Source organism: Theropithecus gelada, chromosome 17 (genome assembly GCF_003255815.1).
Source record: "Theropithecus gelada isolate Dixy chromosome 17, Tgel_1.0, whole genome shotgun sequence".
Lineage (NCBI taxonomy): Eukaryota > Metazoa > Chordata > Mammalia > Primates > Cercopithecidae > Theropithecus > Theropithecus gelada.
This window is the reverse complement of record NC_037685.1, coordinates 47,419,492-47,432,160: the sequence shown is the minus strand read 5'-3', so window position 1 is coordinate 47,432,160 and position 12,669 is coordinate 47,419,492. Positions and strand designations below refer to the sequence as shown.

Below are 12,669 nucleotides of genomic sequence, written 5' to 3'. Positions count from 1 at the left end.
TTTGTGGAATCTAAAAATCAAAACAATTGAACTCATGGACATAGAGATTAGCAGGATGGTTACCAGAGGCTGGTAAGGGTGGTGAGACAGTGTGTGTGTGGGAGATAGTGATAGTTAGTGGGTGCAAAAAAATAGTTAGAAAGAATGAATAAGACATAGTATTTAATTGCCTAATAGAGGGACTATAGTCAAGAATAATTTCATTGTACATTTTAAAATAACTAAAAGAGTATAATTGGATTGTTTGGAACACAAAGGATAAGTGCTTGAGGGGATGGAGACCTAGCTTTCCGCGATATGATTATTACGCATTGCACGCCTGTATCCAACCCCATAAATATACACACCTACTGTGTACCCACAAAAATTAAAAATAAACCATTTTAAAAATACTTATATTGCTATAAAATATGTCACAGTAAAAAATTAAGATTTTTTAAAACTCCAATAACAAAACACAGAAAACATTTCCCTTATCTGGTCCATGCCAATGAAATGAGTTTCCTAGTCAGGCAATTGGATGTCACAGCAATGTCAGATTGGTCTAAATACTTCTAGATACATCCCACCAATGCCTGTACTCATTAGAGATTAATAACAAAATTTCGCAGACGAACACTGATTCATATACATATTTATACATATGTATACTTATGGATATCACAAACACAGTCACGTGTCTGTTAACAATGAGGATACATTCTGAAAAAAGTGTCATTAAACAGTTACAGAAACCCAAATGTGACCGCCTCCTACATACCCAAGCCATATGGTCTAGCCTATTGCTCCGAAGTTACAAACCTGTACAACACGCACTATTCTAAATACTTAAGGCAACTGTAACACAATGAAAAGTGTTTGTGTTTCTAAACATATGAAAGGTACAGTAAAAATATGGTATTATAATCTTATGGGAACCACCATTGTTGACCAGAATATCATTATGTGGCATGTGACTGTATCTATGCCAAAATAATATCACAATTGTGTATAAAGCCGTTTTAAATGCAAATACCCTAAGCAGTTTGCATAGGAAGTTTCCCAGAAGTGGGACTCTGTTATGTAAATATGTCATCCTTAAAACCTGCATCCAATGGTGTACCAGTGTGCATGTTACAGTGATTCTAAAATGAATCATCCCTTTTTCTACTCTTCCTACATTTTCTTATACTCTCTGACAGCTGGGATTCTGCAAAGGACTAAATGTTTTACCCCCTAAAAATTCATATGTTGAAATACTAACCCCCAATGTGATGGTATTTGGAGGTGGAGCCTTAGGGAAGTGATTAAGTCATGAGGGTAGAACCCTCACAAATGGGATTAGGGCCCTTATAAAAAGAGACTCCAGAATGCTTTATTTCTGTCATGTGAGATGACATTGAGGAGGTGGTTGGCTGCAGCCTTGAAGAGGGCCCTCACCAGAAATGGACTATGCTGGCATCTGATCTCAGATTCCAATCTCCAGAACCATGAGAAATGAATTTTTATTTTGTATTGACTATAAAGTCCATAAACAAAATCTATGATACATTGTTGAGTAGTCCAAGCTGAGACAGACACCTTCTGTGAAAAAGCTTACTTAGGAAAGTAAAATTTGAAGGTCTAATTGATTACAGAGTGCAGGCTCACAAACGCCTAAATGTATTGATGGAATGATGTCCTTATAAACATTCTCCTTGTCTCCTGAGTTTCCATTTTGGATAGGCTTACTAACATCATACAATATACCATTACTTCTAAAAAGACTTTGTAGCAAGAGGATTTATTTGATTTACTCACTTGAGAAGCTCATCTTATTTATTGTTTTGAATATACATTTTTCTCCCTTAAGAATGGTTTACAAATCAGAAATAATGGGCTTACAAATAAGAATACATAATAGCATTTGCTACAAATAGATATCTGTGTGATTGAATAGAAAGTCTGATTTAATCTATAGCATCAGTTTAATGTACTAGTGCCTTAAAATACACATTAACATAAAACCACAGTATTAGGTTAAGACACAAAATGGAACACACTTTATAATACCCAACCTCAGTTTCAGTTAAAAACATTTGTATCTTTTTATAAGAAAAAAATCAAGGTTTTCACATGTAACTGTTAGAAAGTTATGAAAATATTCAAGCAGCATTGCTTCAGTTTAGAGGGTTCCATTTAATTACCCAAGAAGAAATGCATTGTCAGCAAGAGTTTTGCCAGGATCTGGCAAACGTTGCCCTTGGAAGTCCATGCCAAGAGAATAAAAGAGAGTAAATATTGGTTTCTGTTACGTAAACAAGTCATGCTCTTCTGTTCTACAAGTTGAACTAATGGGAAAGAGACAGCCCTTAGTATGTGAGGATCTCCTGAGATTAGTCATCTTCTAATTTCAAACTGATTATACCTGATCAATGTATTTTGTTAATATAAACTGCATTTAATATCTGAGAGAGGCATTTCAGTAATTGATGCATCACAGACAGACTCGTCCCTGTTCTTCAGTGTTTTCAGCAACCTTATGGGATGGACAAAGCCTTGTATATATATCATGAGAAAGAAAAGACAGGAAGCAAATAACATCTATTTTATCAGGTAGCTCAAAATAAAAATTTATCATAAAAGATTATGGTGACCAAGTTCAAGACTTATTTAACATCTAATAACTCTATAACAATGGAGTGCTAAAAGTAGGTTCTGAAAACAATAAAATATCATATGAATACATTACTTTTGTAAAGCTGAACCACAAGGCTCCTTAAATACTAAAATATTAAAACTTGGTTATTTTTGTCTGATTTGAACTACTTATAATATTTATACTATAATTATGTAATGCAAAATGTAATTTATAAATGTTATCTAAAAATAAATGTATATACATAACAACTTTGGTTTGTATTTCCTAAAAAGTCATTTCCCTAAGCGCATTAATATAAAATAAGCAAATAACACCAGTTTAACTTCAAAGACACATAACTTAAAATATTAATGTAAAGTGTAAAATTCTTCTCTAGCTATCCAAATTTAAATGAGTGGGAAGAAAATCAGTGTTATCTGAAATAAGTACAAAGTAGTCAGTACGTTGAAAAGCATAAAATTAGCATAATACACTTAATTTTCAAGTACCGTTTTACTGGAATATCCAAAGCAAATATTTAATATCATATTCATAATGTCCATTTTAAAATGCAGTTTCCTACCAGAAATTTTAACTTGACAAATTTGGCTTGAGCATATCCCTGTGTACAACTGAATCAATTTCACACTTACTCACCACCCTGTCTCTGGGAGGTGGTCCATTCATTGGTTTGATATTGCCATGGCAACTCTGCAACATGGTAACAGGCCAGCTAAGCTCTGCTGCTGAAGTCCCAGTGTATGGTGAACTGCATCATATGAATAGACAGCAGTGTGCTTTCATAGATAGGAGTTCTTTTATCTTAGCTTACTCTTAGCCTGAAACATTAATTGCAAGCAATGATAATTCGACATTAGAAAAGAAAATCTCTGGTTAATTCTTGTTGTTAAAGAGAACACTGCAGGTGCATATTTAACATCTTCTAAAAGCCCTAAAGAAAAGAACATGAGCCCACTTGCAGTACCATTAGGAAGGGTGTTAGAGGGGCTTTAGTTTACCATAACAATTTTTAAGTAACTAATTTCCAGGTTGAATATCTGGTCACAATGCTATACTTTCAAATACAGGGAAGTTGTCTAAAATTAAAGCTTTTGATTTCTAGGTATGGAAAATTTAGTGGTCCTGCACCTTGTTTTTCTTATAGAATCTTTACTGGCACAGTGATTGTGCACTTGCATGAGTTTTTAGGGCTGCTATAAAGCACCTCAAGGCCGGGCGCGGTGGCTCAGGCCTGTAATCCCAGCACTTTGGGAGGCCGAGGCAGGCGGATCACGAGCTCAGGAGATCGAGATCATCCTGGCTAACGGGGTGAAACCCCGTCTCTACTAAAAATACAAAAAATTAGCCGGGCGTGGTGGCGGCGCCTGTAGTCCCAGCTACTTGGGAGGCTGAGGCAGGAGAACGGCGTGAACCCGGGAGGCAGAGCTTGCAGTGAGCTGAGATCGCGCCACTGCACTCCAAATCCAGCCTGGGCGACAGAGCGAGACTCCGTCTCAGAAAAGAAAAAGAAAGAAAGAGAAAGAAAAGCACCTCAAACTGGGTCGCTCAAAAAACACAGAAATATAATCTTGCACAGTTCTGGGGTTTGGAAATCCAAGTCAAGGTGCTGGCAGGGCGTGCTCTCTCTGCAGACTCAAAGGGAAAACTTGCTCCATGCATTTGTTTCCGGTGGCTCCCGGCAATCCTTGACATATAGATATGTCACTCTAGTCTCTGCCTCTGTGGTCACGCAGAGTGCTCCCTATGTGCCTTCACACACACTTCCCTCTCTGTGTACATCTGTGTGTCTCTTCTTGTAGGGACAACGGTCATATGGGATTAGGGCTCACCCTAATGAACTCAACTTGATTACACCTGTAAAGGTCTAATTTCAAATAAAGTCACATTCACAGGTACAGGGGTTAGGACTTCAACATTTTCCAGAGACACAATTCAACCCATTACAGTGCCATTGAGGAAATGTATATACAATTAAAAAAAAAAATCAACAGCTCATCAGTTCACTGCTTCATTCGTCTGTGTGAAGAAGCAGCCACAAATACTGAACTGTGCTCACCGACAAATGAGCAAGTAACAAAAATGGTGGGTTTTAAATGAATTGTGAAGTGAAAATAATACAAAAGATCAATGACACATGTCTCTCCACACAGATACCCAAGGATGGGATATTACACCTGCCTAGAGTTTGAACTGTTCTCTTGCAGATCCTTGTACCCAAGGTCATAACCCTGGACTTTCTGTGGCAGGTGCTCACGTGTAAGTTACAGTGGGCGGCAGGATCAAGAGCAGAAAGCTCTGCCAGCTGGTGCTGGAAAAACTTCCAAGGTGTACCTGGGTTTATAATCCATTCGTGGGAGCTGAGGTGAGTGGAGGAGGTTTCTGCTGCGAGACAGCCAAGGCCTCATCCTCTCCTCACTTCCCTCAGGGAGATTTCATCTTCAAACACCTGCTAGAGCCCTACACTGTATGCTCATTGCCACAGTTGCAGATCTTCTGTGAAAAGACCAAGTCGAGGTGCCCACACTCAGGACACTCAACAGTCAGTCATCAATGTCTTACCCCTCTTTGATTCAAAGCAGACCTAAGGAAGCATGGCAAAGATGGTTCCTCTTGATGTGCCAAGCCCTCCTGGAAACATGAGAGGCAAAAGGACAAGGAGACATTTCCCAAGGCAAAAAATCAGTGGAAGTGGGGAAGCCAGCAGGACTCACCAAAGCCAATTCGACTTCCATGTAAAGCAGGCCCTGCTTTGGCACAGTGAATACCTTGTATAAAAAAGGGAGGAATCTGCATGTGTCTGAAGCTCTGGCATCTTTATCTTTGCTAGGAGAAAAATTCAAGCACTGTTTGTAGAAAATTGATATTTAATTTTGTTTTTCATTTTACTGTAAGGCTCCTTAAATTTTTCATTTTTCTTTAAGAAAATTGAAAATAAAATTTTAATAAAGGATTACCTTAATTATTCTCAGGGCTGCTTGATAATGGTTGCTTAATTACCATTTCCTAGGTTGAGGAAAGAAATAAATGCCAATTATCTTCAACTTCAAGTAAACCACAGCAGTTCTGTTCAAATTGTGGCTCAAGGACCCAGTTCAGAGGAAAACAACTAGCATTGTTTTTAGGCTTAAAAGTATCAGAGTCTATCTCATACAATAAGATAAATATTGTTTTGTGAAAACTTTTGTTTCAGTTATATGTTATACTGTTTTTTCAGTTACAAGTGTGTGTGTGTTTATGTGGTTTGTGCACACCAACAAAATGTTTGATGCCCTGTTAAATGTATTACTTAATGTGCATGATGATCTAAAAACCTAAAATTTAACCAAATAGATGAAAGATCTGTGCATTGAAAATGTAAAATTTTTATAAAAGAAACTGAAAAAGACACAAATAAATAAAAAGAATCCAGTGTTTGTAGATTGGAAAAATTAATACAACCCCTATCAAAATTCCAATATTTTTCATAAAAACAGAAAACACAATCCTAAAATTTTTGTGAAACCACAGAAGATCCCAAATTGCCAAAGCAATCCTGGTCAAATAAAACAAAGCTGGAGGCATCACACTACTTGACTTCACAGTATAATAGAAGCCTATGGTATTAAAATACCATGGTACCAGCATAAAAACAGATGCATAGGCCAGTGGAACAAAATAAAGAACCCAGAAATAAATCCACACAATAACAGTCATTGATTATTGACAAAGGCGCCAACAACACACAATGGAGAAAGAACAATCCCGTCAATAGGTGGTGCTGGTACAACTGAATATCCACGTGCAGAAGAATGAAGCTATTATCTTTACTGAACACCACATACAAGAAAAAAAAACCTCAACATGGATGGGGTAATTCAACTCAAGATCTGAAACTGTAAAACAACTAGAAGAAAACATAGAGGAAAGCACCATGACATTGGTATGGGCAATGATTTTTAAATATGAACCCAAAAGCAGAGGCCAAAAAGGCAAAACTAGACAAATGGGATTGTGTCAAATTAAAAAGCTTCTTCATAGAAAAGGAAACAATCAACAGAGTGAAGAGACAACCTATGGAATGGGAGAATATATTAGCAACCCATATATCTGATGAGAGATTATTATCCAAAATACGTAAGGAACTCAAACAATTCAATAGCAAGAAAACAAATAACCTGGGTTAAAATGGGCAAAGGATCTGAATAGACATTTCTCAAAAGAATTCATACAAATGGCCAATGGTATACAAAAAAGGCTCAAACTCACTAATCATCAGGTTCAAATTAAAACCATAATGAGATATTATCTCATACCCGTTAAAATGGCTATTATCAAAAGAGTGACGGAAAAGTGTTGGCAAGGATGTGGAGAAAAAGGAAGTCTTGCACACTGTTGGTGGGAATACAAATTAGTACACCCATTATGGAGAACAGTGTGAAAGTTCCTGAAAAAATTATAAATAGAACCACCGTATGATCTGGCAATCTTACTACTGGATATATAGCCAAAGGAAATAAAGTCAATGTGTCAAAGAGAGATCTGCACTAACACATTCATTGCATCATTATTCATAATAGCCAAGATATATTATCAACTTAAGTATCCATTAGCATTATTCACAATAGCCAGAATATAGATCAACCTAAGTGTCCATCAACAGATGAATGGATACAAGAAAATATGATATATCTATACAATGGGATACTATTCAACAAGAAGGAAGCAAATTCTGTCATTTGCAACAACACGAATGAACTTGGACCACATTATGGTAAGTGAAATATACCAGGAACAAAAAGACAAATACCACATGATCTCACTTATATGTGGAATCAAAAAAAGTTGAATTTACTGAAGTAGAGAGTAGAATAATAACCAGTGGAAGACGTGGTAAGGGGAGAAGGAGGAGGGAGTTGGAAAGATGTCAATCAAAAGATATGAAACTTCAGTTAGATAGAAAGAATATATTCGACAGATCTATTATACAATATGGTGACTGCAGTTAATGACAAATTATTGTATTCTTGAAAATTGCTAAGACAGTAGACTTAGTGTTCTCAATGCACAAAAAAGATAACTATGTGAGGCAATGCTTATATTAATTAGCTCGGTTTAGCCATTTCACAATGCGTATTTTTCTTGTGCTTTTCTCATCAACGAAAAACAGAAATTCAAGGTCAGCACTGGCCTCTCAATCTTTTCTATAAATACCTGTTTGAGAGTGTTCATACATTCATTTCCCTTGAATTACTACCTTTATGATGTTAGCTTCAAATTCTATTTTGAAACATCATATTGTCCACAATGAACACCTTCCATTTTTATTTGTCAATTTAGAAAATAAATTTTTAAAAAATGTTTTAAAAATCAGAAAGCCAGTGGCCTTCAGGGATCTATTTCATCTCACATGTACACTGGCAGATATCATCGGAGTTCAGCTTACCTGTGTGCTTGTGACCCTTTACTTTCAGTTATTTGCCCAGCTCACAAAGAGCACCTAATAAAATCTTGTTAACTGATTAGATAAAATGATAAATAATTGCTTTAAAGAAGACACACAGCCCCAAATATTTAATACTTCTCTTTTGAGACTAGCTGATTAATGATTACTTATTAAATACCTGCTAGATTTCCAATGCTAGCAGGTAAAATAGAATCAATCAATCAATCAATCAGGTTTCTGTATAATCTGAGAAGTTTGCATTTGTTAGAAAATATCCAGATCTCTTCCAAGTTTACGGAAGACCACTATCAAAAGATGGGTGGAGACAGATGATTTGCAAATAAAATATGATAAATATGGATTTGAGACATTCATGGAACCAGGCAAACATCAAAACTTCTGTGCATAAGTGGACAAGACTAAGAACATAGCTAGTGCTTGAATGAGATGGCAAAGCTAAAGGTTTAGCATTTGGAGCCAATGTCATAAAGGTAGTAATTCAAGGGAAATGAATGTATGAACACTGTAAAACAGGTATTTATAGAAAAGATTGGGAGGCCAGTGCTGACCTTGGGTTTCTGTTCTTCGTTGATGAGAAAAGCACAAGAAAAAGACCCAGGGAAGGAAGTCAAAATTTTTTTTAAGGCAGAGTAACATAGAATTCAGACTAGAAAAATTTCAGGAAGAAAAGCAGTTCCACAGTGTATAATTTCTGTAATTTGTTGTCAAGTTAAGGCAGAATTAACTTGGTCCATGAAACAGAGTATAAAATAAAGATAGAGTATTTGCCGTAAATATCAGAGAACCTGCGGTGTATCACAGTGTATTGGTGAGGATGCATCCTGACTTCAGAAGCAGCACAGGGAGACGGGCTACAGAACAGGCACATACCTCTAACACACTTTTCTCTTCTCACTTGGGGCACTCGCCTCGACAGTAGCAGATTACATGAGGAGGTAAGGGAAGAGAAGAAGTTCAATGACTGACTCCACGTGGGAGCTGAGAAGGTTGTGTTAAGAACATCCATGAAACAACCACTTGAGATTTCTTAAAATATTAGGGGAAGACACAGTCTTGAAGTGGCACCAGAATATTTGCAATTCAAAGTGAAGGCAAAACTGGAAATATACTATTTGTTGTCAACATCATAACCTCATATTCTAACCGTGGGAATAACTCAGCCTGGGATAACTAAGAGTAACAACACATAGAAGATTCTACCAACATTTCTACTCAAAGCTGTTCCCAGTGTAATGTGAGAGAATGAAACGGTAAACATGAAGTTACAGTAAAGTATGATTAAATACCATGACAGATGTAGACAAAATAAACATTATCTCTGGGGCTTCTCATCCAGACTGGTAAGGTCAAAGAAGTTTCCCAGGGATGCGAGAATTGAGTCTTGAAGGGTAAATATGAAAGAGCCTATCAAAGGGAAGGCAGATAGATGCTGCTTTGGTTTGAATGTTTGTCCCCTGTAAAACTCACATTGAAGCTTAATTGTCATTGTAAGAGTATTAATGCCAGGTGTGGTGGCTCACGCCTGTAATCCCCGCACTTTGGGAGGCCGAGGCAGGTGGATCATGAGGTCAGGAGTTCAAGACCAACATGGTGAAACCACATCTCTACTAAAAATACAAAAATTAGCTGGGCGTGGTGGCGGGTGCCTGTAATCCCAGCTACTCAGGAGGCTGAGGCAGGAGAATCGCTTGAACCCAGGAGGCAGAGGTTGCAGTGGGCTGAGATCGGGCCACTGCACTCCAGCCTGGGTGACAGAGTGAGACTCCATCTCAAAAAAAAAAAAAAAAAAAAAAAAAGTATTAAAGAGTACTAAGAGGTGGGACCTTTAAGAGATGATTAGACCAAGGGCTCCACCCTCATAAGTGGGATTTGTGCTTCTCTGAAAGGGGCAAGTTCAGTCCCATGCAGCTCTCTCTCATCCTCTTTTATTCTACCATGTGATGGTAGAGCAAGAAGGCCCTCCACAGAAGCATCACCTTGACCTTGGGCTTCCTAACCCCCAGAAATGTGATCCAGTAAATTTCTGGGGCAGCGTACCCAATCTCAGGTAGTCTGTTACAGTTACACAGAACAGACTGAGACCAGTACAACAGGAGGAAGGAGTGAAGTCATGGGGTATATCACAGCACATAACTGTAACACATTTACGTATTTGATGATATTCATCTGAGAATGTATTTGATAATATTTAATTCTGCTTAAAGGCAAGATACACAAACAGGTTGGATGCACTCATAAAAAGTGTTGAACATAAGCTGTAGGTAAGCTGGTAGTTTGCAAGATGTAGGGAAAATGTTCAGTATGGATGGCATGTAAAGAGGGAGCTCCTGCACTGCAGGCAGAGCTGAGAAGAGAGTGAGTGAGATGTAAGACATGCCAAGGAGAGATGGAATAAATAAAATGAAACACATTTCAACAAAAAGAGAAATGTTTATAGACAGAAAGGACATAAGCACCACATCATGATAATGCCACCTCCAGGCTGACAGCTCTGTCACCCAAATTCAGCCACCCACTGGTAACACTCAGCATATTCTCATTCTGGTCCCACGTATGCTCGATCCAAGAAAAGTACATGAAAACCATGGCTGTCAAGGAGGCTAAGGTGCAAGGGACACCTGTAGCCAGATGACCTTGCTCTCCCACAGAGGAAGCATGTATCATTGGTCCAAGACACCTTCTATCCATGGGTCCCTCACTCAAACCTCAGCCAGGGTTCTCATAACCATATCATCATCATCACTGTCCCTAGACTCAGGGAGATATGGTCCCTCCGCCAGCCTGAAGCCTGTTCTGTAGAGGTTAACTTGCCCATTAGTTTCCCATTGCTTCTTCCTATGTGTTTAAATCAGTGGATAGAGTGACTCATTCGTTTTAATTTGGTGTGTGGTATTTTCTGTCTTTCAACCTCTGAAACAGCCTGACTGGAGTGTACTTGGAAACTACCATTGCCTCAGTATTATTTCCCAGACAACAATTACCATGAGAAAACCACAGGAACTTTAGTATGCTGGGAATATTAGATGTTAGTTGTGAAGTGACAAGAGACAAGTTGAGAGGAATACGTACGGACTAAATCATGAAAGGCCTTTCCTACAAATCTTTGGGGTGAAAAATTTATTCCCTGGGCAATGCAGAATCCTTGTAAGATTTTTGTGGAGCAAAAAAAAAAAAAAATGATAATATTTGGAATAATTCTGGAATTACTGCGATAATGAATTGGAGAGGAAGCATTCTAGAGATACATAGATAGGACACTTACGAGAGGACTGCACAATTCAAGTAAGAAATAAAAGAAGGCTAAACCAGACTCTTCACTATAGGACTGGTGAGATGGAAACAGGTTCAAGAAATGGCAAGTGGACAAGTCAAGCTAATGTGAGAAATAAAAATGAGGCTTAGAGAGATAGCCAGGCAGGACCAATCACTTGTGTGCAGACTGAAGAAGCAGTCTCAGTTTCGGGGGCCAGTTCAATTTTAGACTTAGGGAGCAAGCTACAGGAAGAGGGGCTCTTCAGTTGTATTGATACATCTGAAACTTGGAAGAAAGACCTGGGCCGAAGGTGTAAATAAGGAAGTTACCAGGTATACTTGAAAGATGTAGCCAAGGGCACAAGAAGGAATTATTAAGGGAGATTGTGTATTATGAAAACAAATGGGGATAGAACAGATGGAGTTTTTTTAGAACCCCCCTATTTAACAAAAGTATAGATTAAAATGTGCACGTGAAGGAAAGCAAGGAGGACATGCTATATCAGAGGCAACAATATTGTTTCGGTATCATGAAAACAAAGGAAGAAGTTTCTATAAAAAGGCACGAGGCGTAACACCAAATGCTGCAAAACTTTGATTTCCTGACCTTAACATTTATCAAATGTGTAAAATATTAGGTGCATTTTTAATCATGCATTATGCCTGTGGATATTTCTTTGTAAGACTCAACTGTCAAAGAGCAAGTTACCATTGCAGGCAAAGAAGAAAAAATAAACTAATATGATGCTTTTCTCCCAAATGCAATAATTCAGTTCCAAAATATTAGCAGGGATTCAATACAGGTTTTTTTTTTTTCCCCAAAACAGAGGGATAGCTTTGGTAAGTATAATAAAATAAAAAAACAAATGATAATCATTACTTCCCTTTTTCAATTTAGTTTATTTCTATTACAGATCCACAGACATTATAACTTAAATCAATCTCAAAGTGCTATAAATGATTCCATATTATTTGCCTTAGTTAAAAATCAGCAAGGAATACAAACCGGAATACCAACCTCACCAGCTTGCTTCTCTATTTTAAATTTTGTTTGTACTCCAGCAGGTGAAAGAGAAACTATTATCATACTTTCTTTAAGGAACAAAAGACTCTAGGTTCAAGTCCAAGGTGTTAAATCTAAGTAAAGCATCAACGTTACTTGGAGGCTGAGTTTCTGACATGACTTGAGCATGCTTGTCCTTTGTTTTTCCCACAAGTGATATTCAAATTAAAAGCTCGGGGTACAGCATGGCTAGGACTACCAGGAAATTGCAAAGGTCGCCGTTCTTTCCAAGACTCTGTGCTCAGCTGCCAAATGGCTGATGCTGTGGCAGTATCACGCCAGCAGCTGTGT

General features: G+C 37.7%; 1 protein-coding gene across 1 annotated transcript in view; it reads right to left on the bottom strand.

Annotated features, from left to right (window-relative positions):
- Positions 1–12,669, bottom strand: part of MYO16 (myosin XVI) — a 702,327-nt gene that overhangs the window by 639,630 nt on the left and 50,028 nt on the right. The window lies entirely within an intron of this gene.